General features: G+C 42.2%; 1 pseudogene; it reads left to right on the top strand.

Annotated features, from left to right (window-relative positions):
- The first annotated feature begins 8,472 nt into the window (after positions 1–8,472).
- LOC126356686 (5S ribosomal RNA) lies at positions 8,473–8,590 on the top strand (annotated as a pseudogene).
- Positions 8,591–24,774: the final 16,184 nt, after the last annotated feature.

The following is a 24,774-nucleotide window of genomic DNA, read 5'->3' as shown; positions in this document are numbered from 1 at the left end:
TGAGCATGTTTGTGACTGGATGAAGTGTCGTCTCACGCGGTCTGCACGTCCAGCACGAACGCTGGTCCAACTGAGGCGCCAGGTGGAAATGGCATGGCAAGCCGTTCCACAGGTCTACATCCAGCATCTCTACGATCGTCTCCATGGGAGATTAGCAGCCTGCATTGCTGCGAAAGGTGGATATACAATGTACTAGTGCCGACATTGTGCATGCTCTGTTGCCTGTGTCTATGTGCCTGTGGTTCTGTCAGTGTGATCATGTGATGTATCTGACCCCAGGAATGTGTCAAAGTTTTCCCTTCCTGGGACAATGAATTCACGGTGTTCTTATTTCAATTTCCCGGAGTGTATATAAGAAAGTATTTATAAATGAGTAGCATTACCAAATATAAGCTTTGCTAATAGCAGAATAACTGGTTGCCAAAATTTTTTTTTCCTTTACGGCAATATACCAGGGACGTCGCTTGATGGCATTTAAAGCGAAATCACACGCACACCTTCGTGCTAATCTGCCTTTTAATAGTCATCCAACCAGCGGATTTTAAAGCAAATAGTAACTGCTGGTCTGAATACAGTCACACAGGCTCTGCCGGCTGCCAACCGACCAACAAGTTCACTCGCTGCAACGCAAATCGTTTGACGAAACGAAGGCACCAAAACCACTTACACGTACGATAGAGAGCGTTGTTCGAGATGGTCTCGAGTGATTGGTCTCTCCGAGAAAACAAGGCCCCAAAGCATTGCGAGGAGCAGCGCCCGAAGTTGACATCAGACAGGTCCACCACAGACTCGCGACCGTCTTGCAAGGTAGCCCGGCCGCGCCGCCGCTGCCGGAGCCCGCGTGTTTGCTCCGTCGTGCCCTCAAGCACGTCCAAGCGCCTCGTAGAGAGTCCGGCGACCAGCTCGCCTACCGCGATACCCGTCGCCAGATTAAAATACGGGCAAAGATAATAGTACAGCCGGGTAATCGATAGCACTGCCAAAGAGCTGGTGTGCCAGTAAAGGCGCACCACGCCTCAACCATTTTTTGAACTCTGCATACACCGATGCTACAGTCGGACGTAGTGGTAAAACGCGTGCCTAGAAAGAGAGAGGTCGCGGGATCGACTCCTGGTCGGATCACGGAAATTTTGGGTCTGGCTTCAGTCTAGCCTTCACCTCTCAACACTGCGAGAAGTCACAAAGAAACAAATGATTCGGATCCCTAGTTAGAACGTATGTCCGCTTTCCCAAATGGGAGAACTGGGGTGGGAGAGGAATAAGCAAGTCGCCAAAGTGGCATGCAATTGAAAGAATTGCACCTGACCATGAAATTATCATTATCAATGTTACAGTTATCATTTCACTTCATGAAGATCATGGGAAACCTACAATAGTAAGGTATCTGGCAAGGAGATATCTCATGGTTACGTTTCGTTTTGTGATTCTAAGACAGTGGACCTTCTGTTTCGGAAACTAGTGGTAAGTATTTCGAGCATCGATAACTCGAAGCCACAGGGGGGAGTGTGGGTTGGTGAAGATGGGGTGGAGGAGAGGGCAGAAGACGATGTGTTAAGAGTGTGAAATACGAAGTCCAACTCAGTTTTCTTGTCGGGGCATTGTTCGGTGATAGTACCAGGGAAGGAAATAGGTTTAGTAGTCTCCTTTACACATTCCATAAGATATTACGAAGAATCTTACTGACCTCTAAAATTTATAAAACCAACAAGGCGTCGTGCCACATACCTCATACTGGCATGAAGTGTACATCGTGCATGAGTATGCCAACCATTAGTATTTCAGTGCAACCGCATATAGTAGAAGTAAGGGTATTTACGTTCCGCACGTAAGGAAAGATTACCCAGAAATCGCCTCTGAATTTTGGTCGTCTGTGAGATGATCATGTTATGCCACGAGTAAGAAGGAGAAACATGAACCAGAACGTGTCAGAATTCGACAGCGGTAGTATCATGGCGTGTCGAGATGACAGTTTGTCGTTCCATCGTATTGCTTCTCACGTTGGCCAGAATCCCGCGATTGTCGTGTGAATATGGAACTGATGGATTCAGGAGGGCTATACTCAACGACGCAGCGAGACTAGCGCTCGCGAGGGCAAACAAATTGTTCGCTGCATCGTACAGCCATGTCACGTACCTTTTGTCATGAAACAGGTTTGTTTGCAACGAGAGAACGTTCCACACAGAGAGTGCGATGACATCTTAAGCACCATCAACTGTCAGGTGGCGCACCGACAATAGGACCCATGGACAACGCTGGACCACGGAATGGCAACACTATGTATTTGTAAAGGGTCTTTATTCCTACCTGCAACATCACGATGAACGTGTATCAATGTGGAGAAATTTTCCAGGTAGAACCTGTCATCGTCATGCGGGCCATCACCTGAAGGCATGGCGCGCTGTTGGGTTCAGAACATCATCACCTGCAGTTCACATATTTGGTAATTTCAATAGAAGCCGTTAAATTGATGGTGTGTTTAAGTCAGTTGCTATACCTTAACTTAGAGGTCTCCATGACGATCTCTTTCAACAATATAACTGAAGACCACGTTTTCCTCCTACTGTCTTGTTCACGTATCTCGATACACAGCGTGTTCGACTTTTTCCCTGACCACCAAGTTCTTCATATCTCTCATTTAATGGAAACTTCTGCTCATCGGTAGCCATCACAGACGCCACAGTTTATCAACTCTGGGACAGAGATAAATCAGCATGGGGTGACGTACCCACATACGTCATCTAAGCTCACATCGATTCGATACTCAGGGTATCACACTTGTATACCCCGAAATCAAATTAAAACTTTATCACGTGTCCTTCATATAGGACTGAGCATGCAAAATTTCATTATTTTGTGCTGTAATAGTCGCGAAGAAATTATACCTGTTATGCATGTGAATCTACACAGCAGTGTCTACAAATATTTGAAGATTGCTCTCCTAATACGAGGCAGTTGTCAGTGTTATTTTCTCTGGAGTTCTGAGGATGTTTGCATTTTTTTCAGCTCTATGGATGAAGACAGCTCAAGTCCGTAATATTCGTCACGTCTTTCATGGGTCGCCTAGCATTAACGAAAAGCGTCGGTTTGATTCTCGTTGCAACGAAAATAAATTGAAGTTTGATATCGCTATTCACTAGAAGTGTTGTAGATCAGTCTAGTGCGATATTCGGCTTAGCAGTGTGTACGAGTAGCGATTCTAAAACACGAACAATAACAGATACTCCAGCAGCAACAGAGTAACGCTCCTGACGGCGGTAGCAGAAAAACAAAAGTCCCTGAGCACTATGAGACTTAACTGCTGAGGTCATCAGTCCCCTAGAACTTAGAACTACTTAAACTTAACTAACCTAAGGACATTACACACATCCATGCCCGAGGAAGGATTTGAACCTGCGACCGTAGCGGTCGGGCGGCTCCAAACTGTAGCGCCTAGAACCGCTCGGCCGCTACTGCCGTCGCGGTAGCAGACAGATAGAGCGGCGTGGACAGTTATACGAAACTAGTCTGACTATAACGTCAACCGTTATAATGCGAGGTGTCTCATAAAATAACGAGACTATTGCTGTAAAACTTTTTATTTCAGAAACATACATCTTTAGTTATTGTCCCCCTCAATATGTTCCCCTCCTCTATCCATACAACGCTCCAGGAGAATTTTCTATTGATATAAACAGTGCTGGAAGTCTTCGAGCTCCTTGATGATGCATACCACTTTTTTTCACTACTTCCACGCAATGAAATCTTGTTCCTTTTAATGTAGATTTGACCTTGGGAATAGATAAAAGTTACATGAAGCTAGGTCAGGCGAAAAAGGGGGGTGGTCTAACACAGGAATGATGTACTTCGCTAAAAACCTCCAAACAGACAATGCGATATGAGCTAGTGCGTTGTCTTAATGCAAAAACCATGACTTGTTCTTCCAAGTTTTCTTATTTTCTCGGGGAGTTGGGCAAGCACCTCAAGGTAGTAATGTTGATTAATAGTTTGACCTTCATAAACACAGTGAAGATACGTAACTCCATGGATAACTAAAAATAATCATCATGTCTGTGAATCTTGATTTGCTTATTCGAGCTTTTCTCGTTTTCTGTGGAAGAGGGCCCTTCCAGTGCATGGACTGGCGCTTAATTTCTAGAGCATAATTCAAAAACCAAGATTCATCACATGTTATCACTCTTTCCAAGAAATTAGTATCCTTTTCAATGGCATTCAGTGTGTCAATAGAAACACTTTCACAAGCTCCTTTTTATTCGATCGTGAGAATTTTCAGCACCAGTTTCGCACATACTTTTCTCATATTAAACGGGTTATCTAAAATTCGACTCGCACATTCTTTGTCATTTCCTGCAAGTCCAGCAATCGATCGAATACTCAACCGACGGTCAGATCGAAACATATTACCTACTTTTTCGATATTTTCATCAGTTTCTTATGTTGAAGGGCGTCCCAGGCCAGAGTTATCTTCAGCGTCTTTCGGCCATATTGGAAGCGCTTGAAGCACTCAAAAACTGACGTACGCGATAACCAGTGTTCACACTACACTTCTGTTAGTGAAAGATAGGTTTCAGCAGCAGTTTTTCCATGTTTCGTGTGTCACTTCACGGCATTTCGTAGCTCTGTTATTACACTTATCATTTTCCCGGCAAAACCAACAACAGCTCTTACACAAACGAAGACAACGGACACGCTGATGTGTGAACAGACACCAGAGGTGCTGCATTTGGCTGAGAAAGTTTTACACTTCACAGTCATTTGTCGTTCATCTTTGACGCATTGCTCTGTCACAGTATCAGTTACATTGTTTTATAGCCACATCTCCTAAGTACGAGAGGACTTTTCGTAAAACCGAATATCGCACTAGAATACTTTTGGATCGCTCTATCGATAGAGCACGCGATATTCTAATTTCCAAAATATGCTGTTTGTATAAAAAAACCGACGTTTTTTATCGATACTGAGCATCTCACGAAACAAGTAATGAGTAGTAGTTTTTTGAACAGAGTCCTTCTACATCTGCTGTAACAGATGACTGACGATTCTTACAAGCTGGGAGAGACTATAGTTACATATTCACTCTAAATGGGAGAACGACGGTTCGAGCCCGCGTCTGGTCACCTTGATTTAGGTTTTCCGTGATTTCCCTAAACCACCTCAGGCCAGTAGCGGGATGGTTCCTTTGAAAGGGCACGGCCGACTTCCTTTTCCATCCTTCGCTAATCCGATGGGACCGATGACCTCGCCGTTTGGTTCGCTCCTCCAACTAACCAGCCAGTCTGGAAAACTGCACTCCAGAATTTAACTTCAAGCTGGGAGTTCATAAGAGATTATGACGCTGGTATTACACCCTGAAATGTTATCCCTTCATATTAAATCCGATCCACATGTAAGTAAACGCAATCTCAGTGTGACGACTAGATTTTCGGAGTGGCAAGCACAATCGCAAAACGTAATTAAAGATGTCCGAGACAGAACTTAAATTAGAATCCTCGCCGTAGATCTCATGCGTCTAATAACTGTGTATACAAAGAAACTGCATCTTATAGATACAATTTGTGCAAGGCACTGTTTTTGCCATTTTTTGCCTGTACTATCTAATAATGTGGAAAAAACTTGAGTTTACACGGTAGAAATTATTTCGACGACTCCGTTTCAAACGGCATTTGTCTGGAAGTTACACAGCGACATAAAATTACCCACACAACTTTAAATTCTTAAGTTATCTAATTGTAGCGTTGCTTATATCAGGCTGCTCCACCCCAGCTTTAAGTACAAGTACCATGAATGGAGCTCGTTTCGAGCGAGTAGTTCTCAAGTGAATACATGTGGAGGCATGGAACTCGTGAAAGGATTCATTGAACAAAGGCCACAGACGAGGATAATAAATGCGTAAAATCCAAGCTGTACTGAAATCAATAAACGATCAGAGTTCATACACAGGATAACATGCGTCATGCATAAATACAAGTCAACACACTACTTGCTCTAACATCCTCACCGGGCACGACAGACACAAGAAAATTACGAAGTATTCAAAAAATGGTTCAAATGGCTCTGAGCACTATGGGACTTAACATCTATGGTCATCAGTCCCCTAGAACGTAGAACTACTTAAACCTAACTAACCTAAGGACAACAAACAACACCCAGCCATCACGATGCAGAGAAAATCCCTGACCCCGCCGGGAATCGAACCCAGGAACCCGGGCGCGGGAAGCGAGAACGCTACGGCACGACCACGAGATGCGGGCTACGAATTATTGTTATTAATTTCCGAAGCTTTGTCTTACGAGTGGAAGAGCATTGAGACAAGCCTACTGAATCCTCGGATGACTAAATCAGAAACGTATATACACATGAACAAAGACCTAACGTGCCCAAGCCAAATGCGACTGGAAGATGTACTGCAAAAAGAAAGCAAATTGTGTATAATCTGAAAATTCACGTGATTTAGAGTCATATAAATACAACGGAGATGTGCAAAGCTAACAATGACCTCACCATCATCCAGAGCGAATAAGGTTGAGTGGGCTCGTCTTTAGATCGTAAGACAAAGCGTCTGTAACTACGAGGAACACCGGCGTGGACAGTCTTCACAGCAGCAGGATCAGACGTGTGTCCTTTTTTCCTGTGACCACGAGGTTTTCCAAATTAAAATATGGCGCCTCAGCACTCTGAGTATGCCAAACCTCGCTCTTCCCATCAAGATACACGTCTCAGTTTTCACCCAGAGGTGCATCGCGCTAGCAGACATGTAGGTGACCCCAGATATTTGTGGCTAACAAGTGACTGTGGTAGTGCGCACGGATACGCTGTATGGAAAGGGTTCGCGCCAAGGCAGACGTCTTTCAAGGCCTAAGATCTGAAATCAGACGATTCTGAACACCTTGCCGTACTAGCACACATGGGAGTAAGGATATGATGAACAACGGTCCAGCATAAAGCGTGTTTTAAAAATTAAATTTTCACTGCAGGCCGGCATACGCTGGTACGAAACTTCTTCCGAACACAGACTATACAAGTATGTCGGAAGGGGCCTCGAACCCCGAACGTCATCTCTACAGAGAAGTACTTTGACCCGGTGATCTGTTCAGGAACGACTCCACACCCGGATAAACGTTTAACTCTGCCCGCCCTTCTGTCACTAAGCTTCGCAGATAACGGGCTAGATGCACATTGCTGCTTCTGTAGCATCAATAAAACGTCAAAAATAGGAATAAAGTACAGAAACGTGTCTTGAAACAAAAAAGTCAGTATATTTTAATTTGAGTGGTTCGTTTTTCATTATTTATGTTTGCTAAAACTTAAATTTATACTAGATGTTATTTTTCGAAAAGCGTTTGTTGCTACCGCCAGTCTACATTTTATGTCCTATTTTATGTCCTCTCTACATCGACCATCATGAGTTATTTTGCTGCCCAAATAGAGCAAATAGTCTGCTACGTTTTGTTTCTGACAGCATTACCTGATTTAATTCGGCTACAATCTTTCACACTTGTTTTTGTTTCCTTAATGTTCATCTTATAACCTCTTTTGTAAACACTATCCATTATGTTCAACTACTCTTCGAAGTCCTTTGTCGTCTCTGAGAAAATTATAATGTCATCAGCGAAGTTCAGTGTTTTATTTCTTCTGCCTGCAGTTTAATTTCCCGCTCCAAATTTGTCCTTTCCTTCTTTTACTGCTTGCTCATTGTACAGATTAAATGCTGTCGAGGATAGGCTACAATCGAAAGATTATCTCCACGTTTACTGCTTGAGTACACGGTTATCTCACTATGTTAGCGATATAATACGGATAACATCGCTATAGTGAGTATGTTAACAGGCGTGGGTAAATTAATTAACAATAGTTAACTAGAATTTTTTTAATTGTTACAATATGAATATGATGATGATGATGATGAGGTCCCATACTCCGAGGAGCGTAGGGCATGATGCGGGAGACCCCAACCACCTACTAGGCAAGGTCCTAGCGGAGGTGGTTTGACATTGCCTTCCTCCGAATATGAATATATGAATGTGTAATACAGAGTGTCGTGTTTATAGTGTGACGTCTAATGAGATATTACGGCACGCACATTGTCTGATTATATCGATTTTAAATTTTGGCTGCACAATTTCAATTTGCCCATGCCCACAACGCCGCCTGTATTAAGTACGATATGTTTATTCAGTTAAACTAAAATGTTTTCTTTTGCAATGAGAATGGTTCACCGTAGGCTGAAAAAATTACTACTGTGACATCTGCCTACGTTTCGTTGTTTTGGCATAAAAGCTGAAGCCCCTCAGTAGATTCACAAACTCCCGTCGATACATTTATATTTATTTTAATTTGTTTTGTCCAGGGTTCATGTTTGTGACGTGATACGAAATGGTTAAAAGGGAACGAAACTTTAGCGCAATGTACGTTTATTGTTGTCTAGTACAAAACAAAAACGTTTTGCTCCATTTCGACTTGGTGTCGTCAGTGTTGGCCAATGGCCTTGCCGCAGTGGTAAAACCGGTTCCCGTCAGATCACCGAAGTTAAGCGCTGTCGGGCTGGGCTAGCACTTGGATGGGTGACCATCCGGTCTGCCGGGCACTGTTGGCAAGCGGTGTGCACTCAGTTGTAAGGCAAACTGAGGAGCTACTTGATTGAGATGTATGGGCTCGGAAACTGACATACGGCCGGGAGAGCGTTGTGATGACCACGTGCCCATCCATATCCGCATACAGTGACGCCTGTGGGTTGAGAATGACTCTGCCGCTGGTAGGTACCCGTTGGGCCTTCATGGCCTGTTCGGGTGGAGTTTTTTTTTTTTATTTAGTCGCCAAGGTTGCCACCACACTATCTGCCAGAATAAGATCGTCTGAAACTGTCGCTATTGTCACTGTTCTAGTAACTGGCCTAACTTACTGGAAACTTCCCAAACTGCACTCAGCTACCCACTTTCTGCTGATACCGCTTCACTTATTATAGTGATTTGTGACGTCATTTTCGTGGCGTCAACGAAGTTCTATTTTATTGCAGTAGTTGCACCATATACTTCGTCTGAGGTGGAGCCTCAATGTGCGGAACATGTCAAATGAACTAAAACAGATGTGCAAATGAGCATTTCACCGTATATTGCGATTTTTAAGAATTAAGAGTCGCCTGTGAGCACTACTTACACGATCATGTGCAGAAGGTGCTTTCTAACTCTAAATGTTACATTTTTTTACAAACTCTGTATGAAGCGGTATTTTTATCCATCATTATGACAACATGTCATGAGGCTGTAGGTCACAATGAACAAGTGTAGAAACAAAAAAAGTATGTGATCTTTGCTATTGAAAGTTTTTTACCAAGCTTTAAGTCATAGTTACGAAGTTACTAATGAATGAGTTTGCAATTTTTGGATGAAACGAATTACCTGTATCGAGATATTTCGACAGTGTGTGTCGACTATGATTCTTCAGTGTCTTCAGAATGCTTTAAGCAGTGCTCTCATAATGAACTTTGCTAAGTTAGTTTCTACAAGCTAACCCCCAAAAAGCATTACATGTCACTATGAATAGGAGGTGATTATGCCTTCCAATAATTTTTAGTAATATTGGGGATGATTTCTAAACAGGAAACCAAATACGGAAACTTGAACTAGTCGATGACAGTTGACAGAGTTAAAATAAGCATAATGCTTGATATGAAAGAGACGAATGATTTGCAGCAATTTATATGTAGTAGCCCAAAGTGTTTATCAAGTTGCATCTACGAGAGTTGCCCAGAAAGTAACGCACGGCATCTTTTTCTTCAACAATTCTTTACTGAACACAACGAGAATTACACACACCAAAGAATGGTGTTTCATCTACACACCCTATTTTTCCACGTAATCTCCAGCCCGTTCTATGGCCTTCCTCCAGTACGAAACAACGGCGTGTATGTCTTGTCGGTACCAATCCTTGTCCTCTTCGCGGAGCCAGTACCTCACTGTGTGGATCATCTCCTCATCGTCCTCAAAATTCCTTCCGCGAATGGCATCCCTTAACCTGTCCTCACGAATGACAAAAGCATCTCGCTGCAACGTATCAGGTGCGAAACCGAGGATGGTCTCCCCGAGCGCTGGAAATTGTGTAGCTCCGCCGAACCGCCTTCTATGACCTCACCCTCCGTGCCCACCAACTAGCTGTATCTCTGTCAACAGCACGTGCTTCACAGACTCTGTACAAGCGTTTGTGAATATTCCCCATAGTTTCTTCCTCTGCAGTGAGAAATTCAATGGCGGCACGTTGCTTGTAACGTACATCACCTACAGACGCCATATTGAAACTGTCATGCAGCTACCCTATTTGTCGGAAGTGAGTGAAACTTAGCGCGCTCACTCTGGAGAATTCAAATAGTACATACGTAACGTTTCGCATTATTAGCATTGTTTTCAGCTGAGAAAAAAAATTCGATGCATTACTTTCTGGGCAACACTCTCATGTTACACTAATGTTAAAATGAACTTAGTCTTCCTTCTGAAGTGATCGATTAGGTACAGTTCGAGGCTCGCAGACGATTTTTGATTTACGAGAATAGCCGAGAGTTCACTAAAATTATATCACAATACAATGAGAATGGGTTCAATGGGTACAAGTCACACAAACGCTTTCGATGTTATCACAGACCGTTTAGTTGTGACCTTTCTCATTAGCTATTAGGAAAATGTGAATATCTAGTAATTACTTTAAGAGTCTTATTATTAATTATTATCTTAAGAGTCTTCTGGTCTCTTTGTAGGGGCGTGATTCTATGGATGAAAATTTCCATGATCAGGATACGTGCGACGGTAACAGCGTTATTACGCATGGATTACCTTGAGCGAGACGTCTACAAATGTCGACTTATAATAGCTGTAGTATAATAGTATAATGCTGGTCATACGTAGTTTGTCAGTCGGCAGGGGTGGCCGAGCGGTTCTAGGCGCTACAGTCTGGAACTTCACGACCGCTACGATCGCAGGTTCGAATCCTACCTCAGGCATGGATGTGTGTGATGTCCTTAGGTTAGTTAGGTTTAAGTAGTTCTAAGTTCTAGGGGACTGATGACCTCAGAAGTTGTCCCACAGTGCTTAGAGCCATTTGAACCATTGTAGTTTGTCTCGAAACGAAGTTGATGGCAAAAAAAGAGTACTGCTCTGTATACAATATTTGTATGTTTGCTTTTAAAGTCCTGTGTCATATATTTATACTCATGAAACGCATTACGTATTTTAAGTAATGACCAACGTAACATGGCGGCTTAAATCATTTCAACCCTTCATCCGTGGAGATGGTCCAAGACCGAAGCCGGTAAAATTTGTGTTTAAAATAATAACAGCCGATGGTTCAAATACGTATTTTATACAAAAATTTTGTGACCATATTGTGCGAATAGCCTGGACGACCGAGGATTTAATTCAAGTATTCTTTACAAATATGCTAACGCTCCGTCACTTTAAAGAACATGTGTAAGATGGATGACACTTAAACATTTATGCACACTTTAACGCTGAGCCCAAGCGATCTTTGCGATTGAAATACTTCCTGCCTTATATTCTGACGACAATTATGATTCGTGTGTGGAAAGAAACTGGGCAGCAGCATTTGACGTACACTTCCTCGTATATGTCAACCGAAACACCGAAGTATCACGCAATTATGAACAGCATAGAGTGCCGTACACCTCTGTTCTACACCTCACCTACGTGCAAAACGCCCTCACACCTAACGTTAAGTGGTTTGAATAACCAAATTTGTATTACGTACTCCTTTTTTGTAGTCTGCAACATTTGATGGAATCAGTGTATAGATATGCACTTATGACAGCAAAAACTTAAATCTTTAAAAGTGAATTAAGCAATTCGAAGAATACAAAAACATATTCTGCTAGTTGTTGTTGCAGTACCTATAGCCGTTAAGATGTCGTGAGAAAGGAATAAAGTTTAGAGAAAACATAACACTCCCAGCTCAATACAGGGTTGATGTATCTGCAGCATCGGCACATATACAAGAAGTAGCTCACACTCGTTGTTTACGCATATACATAAACGAGAAGATTTCCGCAGCAGAAGCGTTGAGTAATGGATCGTGGACCAATCTATCAAGAGAAGTTTGTGTACGGAGATTAACTGTAACTTAAGACTTTATCTCGCTTTCTGGCAAACAATTGTGAACAATTTGAAAGATGTCCACGTCGGCGCACTTAGCGATATTTCTGTTTTCGTAATGTGTGTTAACTCCCATGGCCTGGCAACAGCATGATAACTCATTAACATGAAGGGGAATTTCCGATACGGTCGCTGATTCCAAAGACAAAACAATGTATTTTTTCAGCTTGATGCGGAAGGTTATTGGCAGTCTGGGTTAGAACGTAGATACGCATGCGGACCGAGACACTTTCTGTAGTGATCCAGAGTGCCTTTAGCCAGCAATGAGTGGTGGAGAGCTAGCTAAACATTATTTCACAACCATTTTGTTTTAAATGTATAGTATCTGATGCAAGCATAAAATATGGATTGTTACAGATAGACTGTTGATATTAAGGGACTGAGCATTAATATTTGATGGAGTAAACTATTGTTATTTTTACAAAATATCTGATTTGAATATATTGGTGTATGTTACACTATGTAATGGCACACCTAATATATTACGCAGAGATAAGAAAAAACGCAGTTCACATTCAAATGCCCGAGTTATTCCGAATCCTCTGACTCCATTTCGAGCTAATCGTTTATTTTATTTTCACGTATGCCAGTATAGTCAGCTCCAGATAAGTGTCTTTATAGGGGTTGAGCAGCATTTCAGTACAAAACTTGCAGTCAAAAAGCGATTCTGCGCGGAAAACAGTCACACTATAATTCTTCCCTGCCTCCTACCAAAGATCAGCACGCTCCCTTATTTCTAGACGATATTCCTATTATGTGGACACTGGAATCGAAATCGAATGGGCAGCATTCAAAACCAAGTTTCACCATTCAGAATTGAATTTTCTGTCATTTTCCTAATGACGCCGTGTGGACCAAGTCACTCTGTAGCGTGACACAGGGTGCCTTTAGACGGACATGCGGGGTAGCGAGATAGATAGCAATCGGTTCACAATCACTTTGTTTTAAAGTTATAGTGTCATACTTCATACATAAAATATGAATTCTTACAGATAGGCTTTTGCCATTATGGGGCTGTGCGTTAATATTTGGTAGAACGAACTATATTTTTTTGGACTAAATATTTTGTTTCAGTATATTGGTATACGAGGTGAGACAATAAAATAATGAGACTGATGTGGAAAAAAATTTTGCTTACCGTTTTAGTCAAGTTTAGTGTTGTCTCCTTCAAAGCAGTTCCCTTCTGATTGCGAACACTGTTTCCAGCGATTTTGCCATTGATAGTAACATTTCTGGAACTCATCTTCTGTAATATCCTCCAAGAGCCTGCTTTTTGTACATCTTGTATGAAAATGGTGTCTCATGACCGCCGTTTTGACTCTCGGAAATAAAGTCGCACGGAGCGATATCTGGTGAATAAGGTGGCTGTGTTAGTACTGAAGTTTGTTTTGAGGTTAAAAGTTCCTGTACTGACAGAGCAGTATGGGATGGCGCATTATCGTGATGCAGAATCCATTTATCGGCAATGTTGACACGGGCACGAGGAACTCTTTTACGAACTCTTTCTAAAATTTCTTTGCAGTAATATTGGTTAACTGTTTGTCTAGGAGGCACCCACTCTTTATGAACAATTCCCTTGGAATCAAAGAAGCACACAAGCATGGATTTCACTTTTGACATTGACATGTGAGCTTTTTTTGGTCTGAGTGATTCCTCTGAGCACTATGGCAAACTTTGGCGTTTTGTCTCTGGATCGTACTGAAAAAACCAACTCTCATCAGCAGTGAGAACACGGCTGAACAATTCTGGATTGATTTCCGTTTGCTCTAACAGATGGGCTGCCACATTTTTCCGTGTTTCTCGCTGTTGTGGTGTGAGATTTTTGGGGATCATTTTTGCACAAATCTTTGTCATACCAAGGTCTTCAGTTAGAGAACCGTTTCTTGATTGATGTTCAGATCTTCTGCAGTCATTTAACGGATAATCTTCGATCAGATCGTACGAGTTCCCGCACCCTGGCCAAGTTGACATGGGTTGATGGTCGTCCACTGCGGTCTTCATCATCAACATTCGATCTGCTTTCACTAAACATTTTATGCCAAAGAAAAACTTGAGCTCTTGACATAACCTCCTCTCCAAAAGCCTTCTGAAGCTGACAGTAAGTTGTCGTCGCGTTTTCGCCCAATTTAACGCAAAAAGAAATGACATACCGTTGCGCAAGGTTCCATTTCCGTGACGAGAGACATAAACAAGTGTTAACTCGTTACAATACAACTCACGACTGAGCAGTTGCATCGATGTGCCGCTTGGACTAGAAGCAACTTATAGACCAAGGTCAAAGATATTGTTTCTATGCAAGCCTGCAGGATTGCCACATCTTGCAAAGAAAATCGGTCTCATTATTTTGTTATCGCGCCCCATATGTTGTACCAAGTGATCATACATGTAATATATTACGCAGAGACGTGAAAAAACGGAGTTCATATTCAAATCCCTAAGTTCTCTCAATTCCCCTGCCTGCATTCCGAGCTGATCGCTTATTTTCATGTGCGTCAGCACAGTCAGCTTTAAATAAGTATCTTTATTGGTGTCTGTGGCTTTCCACAGCTATTCTCACTCCATCGTGTTCTTGGGCGCCCTCTAGATCTTTTTCCATCCATCTTTAGTACTTCCATAATTTTGAGGAGCCCCTGTCCATGCATCTTCTTAACATGCCCATACCATCTTAATCTCTTTTTTTCCAAGGTCTTCTCTCATACTTTCTTCTTTAAGGTCCTTTCTAATCTCTACATTCCTTACTCTGTCCATTCTTGTTTTTCTCTTAACTGCTCTGAGAAATTTCATTTCCCCTACTTGCAGTCTGCTCCAGTCCCTTCCTGTCATTGTCCATGTATCTCCACCATAGGTGACAGTAGGGAAGTAATAATTCTTATACATAAGGAATTTTGCTTTTTCTGAAACTTTTTTTATTCCAAATCAGGTGTTTTATTGCTTGGTAGAAATTGCCTTCCTTCTGTAACCTCCTATTAATTTCGTTGGTTATTCTTCCATCCCTAGATATTTCACTCCCTAAATAAGTGAAACTTTCTACCGCTTTGAGGGGTTCTCCATTCAAGGTAATATTTCCATTGATCACGTTCTCTCTTCCAAATACCATTACTTCACTCTTATCTTTATTTATTTTTAATCTATACCCTTTCATTTTTCCTTCCAAGCATCAAGCTGTAACTGTACATCTACCTCTTTATTACCCCATATTACAATATCATCTGCAAAAATAATCTTTTTGTCTTTAACTGACCTATTCATTCCCTCCATCACAACATTAAAAAGTGCAGGACATACAATGCTTCCTTGCTTAAGTCCTTGTCTTATTTCGAAGTATCCGAAATTCCCCAATGGTGACCTTGTCCATTATATCTACACGATATTTCTGTTATGTAGACACTGGATTCGAAATAGGACGAGCAGCATCTAGCCACTCAGAACTGAATTTTCTGTGATTTCCCTCAGTATCTTCAGACAAAGAAGCAAGGCAGTGGCTGGTCCCTTTCTCCATCCTCCTCCAGATTATCTAGTCTCTAACGACCTTGATGTACATGAGAACAACACCGTCCCTCCTGGTGTTCAGGTAGATGGTTTTTCAATAGAACCGGGTGCCGTCTCAGGAATCTCTGTAATGTTTTTCGTTTCTTACCAAAGACGCTACTTCGAGTCAGGGATCAAGAACGTGGTGAAGGCTGCTAACAAGTGGGAAATGAATATGGATGTCGGCTGGGGAGACTATTAAGAACGAATCGGAAAGAATAATTGTAATAATTCGACATATTACTCCGCGTACGAGGTGATACCGTCACGGCCGGCGGGATGCGCCAGTTTAGGATGGGTAATTCGTCCAACTGGTCAGGTGCACTGCAATAAGAACAGATTCGCCCCCCCCCCCCCCCCCTCGCTTGGCTAGACGTGAGTGGTGTTAGCCGCAAAAAAGACACAGGCGGTACCACACGGCGCGACCTTCTCCGAACCTATCCAGTCGGCACGAGTTAATTCCCATATAATTGACCATAATGCGCAGGTATCAGTCTAGTTGAAACCTGATACAGCCCTCGAAGAGTCGAGAATTCTTTCACATTCGGTAATGGACCGGTTGGAGGGAATTAGGACAAATTGCGTTACCTTCGAATCGAATCGAGGGCCTCATTTCTTGTCGCGTCTGCCGCAGTGAGCTATTAACATTTCGATAAAAATGTTTGCTGCGCACGTTCGATTCTTCCTCGTTGTTCGCGAAACGATTGTGAGCGGATTAGACCCAATCAGCGGTCCACTTGTTGCATCAGCGGCGGAAGGCGTGACACAATGCAACAGCTCTCTACACATCGTGTAACCTCGGCATTTCCTCCTCGAAAATATAAGATTCTCTTTTAAAGGTATGATTACGGATAATTCATCGTAATAAATCTTACCACACAATGACGCTGAAATACAATTTCATGGGTGTTACTATGGCTATCTATTTCGTCTAGAGCAACGCTCACAAATTTTGCATAGTTTTCAAAAACATTTTCCCATGCTATTCTGTATGCTTACGACATCCATCGAGACTTTTCCTGCCTATTAGAATCATACATTTTTTTTTTAATTTAAGAGTATCATATAATCTGTGATATATCTGTCTTACCTCAGTTTTCTGCTCGTCAGCCTTTGTCTCCTTCGATATAATAAAAATTTATTTTTCGTACTTAACACCGCTCAATATAGTTCGTCTTTCTTACTACGAGTTAAAAATTCTGTCAATGAGAGACAAGTAATCATAACATGTAAGCTTTCACGGCCGGCATCTTCATTAATTAAAACATCCGGGCTGAATTGCAGTGGTCCATATATAAATCTTCTTCTCCTTCCTGACGTTTCGTTGCCATGGGCAACATTGTCTGAGGTGAGTCGCCGACTGGCTGCTAGGCGCTGGTGGTCCCACTTATATACAGCGCTTAGATGGCATAATGTTACTTAAAAACCGTCTTGATTGCAAATATTTTTATTCATATGACCGGTTTCGGTTCATTCAGAACCATCTTCAGATCTGATATTTCAGTTACAGGAGTAACACGTCCAAATCCAGCAGATGTGACGTAGCATGTGAAAACTGCTGGATTTGGACGGGTCACTCCTGTAACTGAAATATCAGATCTGAAGATGGTTCTGAATGAACCGAAACCGGTCATATGAATAAAAATATTTGCAATCAAGACGGTTTTTAAGTAACATTATAATTTCACTGATTGCTGTTGTCCCATAAGACATTATGTCTGTTTTTGCAACGCTTAGATGGCGCCGCCACTCATCACGTGCTTTCGACTAGGCTAGTGCCATCTCTTTCGATTACAGGTAATCGATTGTCACTTCGTTGGTACAAAGTCGACCGCCATATCTTGTCTAGTTTTAATCCTTCTTTTTTATTAAAATTATTTTAGTGCTTGTAGATCTCTAAGAGTCGAGGGGCATGAACGGGAAGCAGTGGTTGGGAAGGGAGTGAGACAGGGTTGTAGCCTCTCCCCGATGTTATTCAATCTGTATATTGAGCAAGCAGTAAAGGGAACAAAAGAAAACTTCGGAGTAGGTATTAAAATCTATGGAGAAGAAGTAAAAACTTTGAGGTTCGCCGATGACATTGTAATTCTGTCAGACAGCAAAGGACTTGGAAGAGCAGTTGAACGGAATGGATAGTGTCTTGAAAGGAGGATATAAGATGAACATCAACAAAAGCAAAACGAGGATAATGGAATGTAGTCGGATCAAGTCAGGTGATGCTGAGGGAATTAGATTAGGAAATGAGACACTTAAAGTAGTAGGAGTTTTGCTATTTAGGGAGCAAAATAAGTGATGATGGTCGAAGTAGAGAGGATATAAAATGTAGACTGGCAATGGTAAGGAAATCGTTTCTGAAGAAGAGAAATTTGTTAACATCGAGTATAGATTTAAGTGCCAGGAAGTAGTTTCTGAAAGTATTTGTATGGAGAGTAGCCATGTATGGAAGTGAAACATGGACAATAAACAGTTTGGACAAGAATGGAATAGAAGCTTTCGAAATGTGGTGCTACAGAAGAATGCTGAAGATTAGATGGATAGATCACATTACTAATGAGGAATTATTGAATAAAATTGGGGAGTAGTTTGTGGCACAACTTGACAAGAGGAAGGGACCGGTTGGTAGGACAGGTTCTGAGGCATCAAGGGATCACAAATTTAGCATTGGAGGGCAGCGTGGAGGGTAAAAATCGTAGAGAGTGACCAAGAGATGAATACACTAAACAGATTCAGAGGGATGTAGGTTGCAGTAAGTACTGGGAGATGAGTAGCATGGAGAGCTGCATCAAACCAGTCTCAGTACTGAAGACCACAACAGCAACAACGAACAACATAGATCTCTATAGCTTCTCTGTACATGCCGGTATAATAATGTGAGGTCCTAGTTACCACGTTTGTCTCACTAAATTTTATTTCGTAATCACCGTCTTTGAAAACGTGTTCCGCTACAGCTGATTTGTCAATTTGTCCCAATCTACAGTTCCTTTTGTGTTCCGTTAGGCGGATATTAACACTCCTTTCAGTTGTTCCAATGTAAACCATGCCATACGTACACTGAATTTTATACACACCTGGGGTAGCTAAGAGTTGTCGTGCGCCTTTCACCGATCTTAAACTTTCACTAATTTTCTTGATAGGTGGAGAGATTGTTCGGGATGAAATTAAAGTTATGTGATGGACATCTCAACGAATTTTGATAAACAGTGTACTGGCGTTTCATCGTGTAACATTACATTCCAGTCGGCCGTTGTGGCCGAACCGTTCTAGGCCCTTCAGTCTGGAACTGCTCGAGCGCTACGGTCGCAGGTTCGAATCCTGCCTCAGGCATGGATAGTAAGGTTTAAGTAGTTCTCAGTTCTAGGGTACTGATGACCTCCGATTTTAAGTCCTATAGTGCTCAGAGCCTTTGAACCATTTGCATTCCGCTTGAATTTTCTCATTACGAGAGAACTGAAGGGCGATTTGTTTTGACTGTTAAAAACCGTTCAAAATCCAACATCCCACAAAATATTTTTTATTCAAAGCAGCCGGTTTAAGCAGTCTTTGCTGTCATCTGCAGGTGTTAAACATCTTTTTGCAGTAAAACATGTTCATTTTACGCTGAACCTCAAGCACACTGTGGGTAAAACTCAGCACTTTATAAAAAGTTTGTCTTCGCTAAAATATTTAAAAACACAAGCACCTTATCTTGAAGGCCATGTCCATATACACATTGTTCACAGATGTTTGTTACGTTGTGTACCGTATTTGTATCACGTAACAGGCACCTGTAAGCAGCATGTATATGGACATGGCCTTTTGGACAAGGTGCTTTGTGATTTTAAATATTTTAGCGATGACAAACGCTTATAATATGCTCAGTCGTATCCACTTGACATCTGGTGCATGTGATTTAGTATAAAATGAAGACATTTTACTACAAAAAGATATTTAAGATCTGAAGATGACAGCAAAGACTGCTGAAACTAGTTGTGAATAAAAAAATTTTATGCGCTCTTGGCTTTTGAAAGGTTTTTAACATTGGAGTTCCGTCGGTGTAATAATGCTGTGCCACCGCCTGTTAAATGGTTACTTTGGTTTGTTGCACCCCTTTCCTATTATGAGAACGTCTTCTATTTTACCAATAACTCATTTTCTCGCTCCTCCTGGCTGTCTCTACTTAATTTTAAGGCTGGTATTTTCTGATATGTTCTCCCAGCATTTTACTAGAGTTGAACCTACGTTTCACCGTTGTGTATGCATTTTAGCCCTTATTACAGTTGCTCTCCATTCCTTCTTACCTTGTTTCACCCAACTGTTGTTAAGAGTGTTGCGTCCCATATCTCATTGGTCAACATCTCGTCCTCCGTCCCCATGCTTCATGAAAGTCTTTATCTTTTGTTCTGTGTAATGCTTGAAATTGGTTCCAAGCTCCTGTCGTGACATTTGTATCTCACTTCAGATTTTTTTTTACGTTCCCCAGATGTCTCTTAGAAAGGTGCATCTCCTAAATGCAATGCTTACTGCTTCCGTAATGCAGTAATTAGGATGGGTAGATAGTTTACTGTTAGTTTACAGCATGTTTGTCGTGTGAATTTTCTTGTTATTGCAGTGTGGGGTGTTGTGTTACCCTGTTGAAATATGCCTTATGGTATCCTGATCATCAACCATTTATCATTCTTGCCATATACTGACGAATATTCACCGTCTCTTCAAAAGTTTCTGCAATGTCTGCACTGAAATGTCTAAACTAGTCTGTACTGATTATCTCTAAGTCTTATAACCTTAAATAAAACCCATAAAATGTAGACTTACATAAAAAGTACAACATACTCTACATTACACATATAACACCTTGCAAGATGATAGGCAAGACAAAAACATATGTCAAGAATTCGGCCTTTAAGCAAATAAATCCGTTAACACCGAATCCGACAAACATGACAGAGGCAGCTATTAACGTTCGACAGACCGACAGACACTAACTGACTAACAAATGGAGACGAGAGACTGACCAAGAAAACAAGTAGAAATTAACAAGTAAATGAACAGCATATTTCCAGTGACTTAACTTCTGATAAACAGCGATTCCTGGCGAGGACCTGGCGCAGCACCCCCAAAACGTTCTCCCGAACCGTCCGCTGCCAGCCGCTTCAACGGACGCAGGAAGGCGCGCCGATCTCCCGTCTCACGGCGTTGCAGCTCGCACCGGCCAGACCGATGTCGTGGGTTGACTCCTGTTGCTCTAGTGTTGGCCGCGAAGCACCCTCTCGTTATACGGCGCGGCCGGCGACCTCACATGCGCCGACGCTCCAGGTGGACAAGTCATCTTGTGTCCCAGTGAGCGACCGACCAACCGATCGATCCAACCGCCAATGCCCATTGCCTGAGCAAACTCGAGCAGACTGGTGGCCTAACACATACTAGCACTCCGGACGACAGAGCGACACTAACTGCCGCACAAATGCGAACGAGAGATAGACCAGCAACTGGTGACAAGTGAGTGACCCAGACTCAGTCCGACTGACTAACTGACTAAGAGTCGCCGACTCTGACTGTCAGATGGACTAACCAACTCATAGCGCCCCTTAAATGCACGTGAACAGGCAACTTTTCCCCTTTCACACCATAGGGAGACACCAAAGCTGCGATTTCCACAGCGGCGCCACCGCCAGAAACAGAGGGCGACTGCTTTACACTACGCGCTGCGCCGCGCTCTTCAAAACAGCAAATTTTACCACGGCTCAAGAAGGAACGAAAAATCTCGTTTAGTGAAGAAAAAGATGATGATTACGTTTGCTCAGTTTGTCTTGAACCATCTTATAACAGTAAAGCTAAGGATAGATGGGTTCAGTTTACAGAATGTGAGACGAGAGCCTCTGAGTTCTGTACTCCTGGGCAAAATAATTTCTATACAAGCCAAAACCGTGAGAGTGCATTCGAAAATGACTAGGTTAATAAAGGAAATTTTCTTGCATATGTAATTCAATTATTGATGTAGTGTCTAAAGTGGTGCTACGTATCTATCTGTATATTATTGTTTGATTTTTAATTTGTTAACACAACTGCTCCTATGAATAAATAATTTGTGGCCTGTAATTACTTAATACAAAATACGATAGGAACATCTGTGGCATTGAAGTCTGAATTTATCCTGGAAACTTACTTGCACGGCCAAACTACTTGTACAAGCTTCTTGTGATGAACAAGAATTCCAGGTTCAAACTCGGGTCTTGCACCAATTTTCAGTGTCCATGGAAGTTAAATCCATAGAGGGAAGTGGAAAGTGTTACATTACAGCATGAACCCCTTGATCGAACGCTACCAAACTGGTACTCCAGCATCTCCAAGACCTTTCGAGTTGACTAAACTTTTATTCTTAAGCGAGCTTTCGCTGAGGTGGCAAAAGTCATGGGTTTTTCCTAATTCGTGTCGAACCTGTTTAACCCTGGGTAGTGCAGCAACTCTCAACAAAGCGTTTGATGTCCACTGCAGAAATATTGAGCCGTGCTGCCTCTATAACTGTCCAGAATTGCGAATGTGTTTCTGGTGCAGCATTTCGTGCGCAGACTCGCTTCTCAATTAAGTCCCATAAATGTTCATTCCCATACATCTGGATGGCCAAATAATTCTCTCGAATTGTCTAGAATGTTATTCAGATCAATCGCGAACAACTGTGGAGCGGTAACACTGCACATCATCATCCATAAAAATTCCAACCTTGGGTGGGAAGATGGAGTCTATGAATGGATGCAAGTGGTCTCCAAGAAGCTCAACACAACTTTTTCTGTCAATGACCGGTTCAGTTGGACCACAGGATCCAGTCAGTTTCATGTAAACACCGCCCAAGCCATTATGGAGCCACTACGAATTTGCACAGTGCCTTGTTGACAACTTGAGTCCGTGGTGTCGATAGGTCAGCGCCACACTCGAACCCTACCATCTGCTCTTAACAAGCGATACGGTCACGAGCCCAAGAGAGACGCTGCAGGTGATGTCTTGCCGTTAGCAGAAGCACTCGCGTCGGTCGTCTGCTGCCATAGCCGATTACCGTCAAATGCGCTTCACTGTCCTAACGGATACGTTTGTTGTACGCCCCACTTTGATTTCTGCGGTTATTTCACGCTGTCTTGCTTGTCTTTTAGCAGTGACAATAACACTTTGACGTGTCAATTCTCTTGAATGACACACACAATTTGGCATAAATGGCTACTCCTTCATTCTGCAACGAACTACATGTATAGAAATCAGGTAAGATGAAGCCCTCTGAAGAAAACCTTATTATTTCTTTGCTACGTAAACGATCCTCTGCAATACAGATAATGTCTTAAGATCTGTTAACAATTCATGTACTGCGCCATTAATTTTCCAAATATTCTGACAAAATAAGTTTGCTGCACCATCTGATCTGCATTTCTCATTTATTGAACTACCTTTAAAGGAACTTTCCTCAAGCAGAGATACCTTCTACCTCACTTTATCCTAAAAAAGGTCTAACCCTTCTACTCGTTATCACTGAAATTTGGCCTTGAGTGAGCTCAGGTCGGCCAACTAAACTATCACTTATCTTCAACAATCCTTTCCCAGTCTCGTTTAGGTGAAGGCCGTGTCTTGTGTAACTGAGCCTATGAATACTCTCAACTGGTACAACCGATATTTGTGCCTTGTCAGCAGTCGTCAGCACCCTCTCAAGTCTCATATTAACTCACCTCACTGTGCCGTCAAGATGGGATTGATCGTAACGTCGGAACAGCTGTACAAAGGGAACGTAAGTGGCCTGAGTTTGAGTAGCAGACCTGTCCAAGTCACCGCCTAAATCATAAACCCTATTCCTACAACTACTGTTCCCTCTCGCTATCACTGCATAATCCTCTTTAGCAAAATTCTTACACCAAGTCGCAAAGTCTCCTGCGACCTTACGGGGCCCATAACCTGGTTTAGATGTGTTGGTGACTTGGTACTCCTTATGTAAAGTCTCCTGCAACTGCGGACCCATATCGCGCCAGTGACTGCTACCTAACAATAGCTTCTTCCTCTCGCGTCGACTTCCTGATATCATTAGATGTCAGCTGCAAGTTATTTGCTCCTACAGCTATTGGATGCTCCCCTTTATGTGACTCTGACAGCTGGCTAAACCTATTATGAACATTCAAAATGAAACTATCAGAGCGCGTTCTCATTCTAAAGGACTTACTGCCGTCAGTTCAACTTCCCCATCCTCTCTCCCTGTAGCCTCTCTAGATTCTGTGCAGCATCTTCTGTGTCTACAGGACTTATATTCTCACTTTCTCCTCCACAATTAATCCCTACTACATGTCCTACAGCTCCGTATGTGGGCCTTGCGAGATTCCGCACAACCTTCCCCGCTATATCAATATATCAATATCAACCACTTTCTGCCCGATTCACAACGTACATCACATACCACCAACCTACGACAATTCGTGCATTTATCATGGTCAGATTGTACAATACCCTTAAACAAAGACAATGAAATAACAAACCTTGATCTAACAGTAAACTATCTACCTCATCTCGCAAAAAAAAAAAAAAAAAAAAAACACGGGAGCTTTATTGGATAATGTCCTTTGCATTCCTCAGCCATACGGCTACAAATGTAAACTGCGCTACCACTGTCTATCCCAGCAACCTACAAACAAAAGAGAGACAATAGTTTCATACTGTTCTCTAGCTGAATGGCATAGAGTGAGAAAAATAAATAGCAGCCTGTCAAACCATGAAGCACAGATAGGAATAATGTTAGGGACGAACGCATAGACATATTTCAAAGCAATAAACAAAAGACTTAGAGATAATCAGTACAGACGAGTTCCGACATTTCAGTGCAGACATTGCAGTAACTTTTGAAGAGATTGTGAATATTCGCCAGTATATGGCAAGAATGATAAACGGTTGATGATCAGGGTACCATATGGCATATTTCGACAGGGTAACACAACACTCCACACTGCAATAACAAGAAAATTCATACGAAAGGCATGCTGTAAACTAACAGTAAACTATCTACCCATCCCAATTACTGCATTACGGAAGCAGTAAGCATTGCATTTAGGAAGATGCACCTTTCTAAGAGACATCTGGGGAACGTAAAATAGAAGCT

The sequence above is a fragment of the Schistocerca gregaria genome, chromosome 3 (genome assembly GCF_023897955.1).
Source record: "Schistocerca gregaria isolate iqSchGreg1 chromosome 3, iqSchGreg1.2, whole genome shotgun sequence".
Taxonomy (NCBI): Eukaryota; Metazoa; Arthropoda; class Insecta; order Orthoptera; family Acrididae; genus Schistocerca; species Schistocerca gregaria.
The sequence above is the reverse complement of the archived record's forward strand: the minus strand, read 5'-3'. Positions and strand labels throughout refer to the sequence as shown.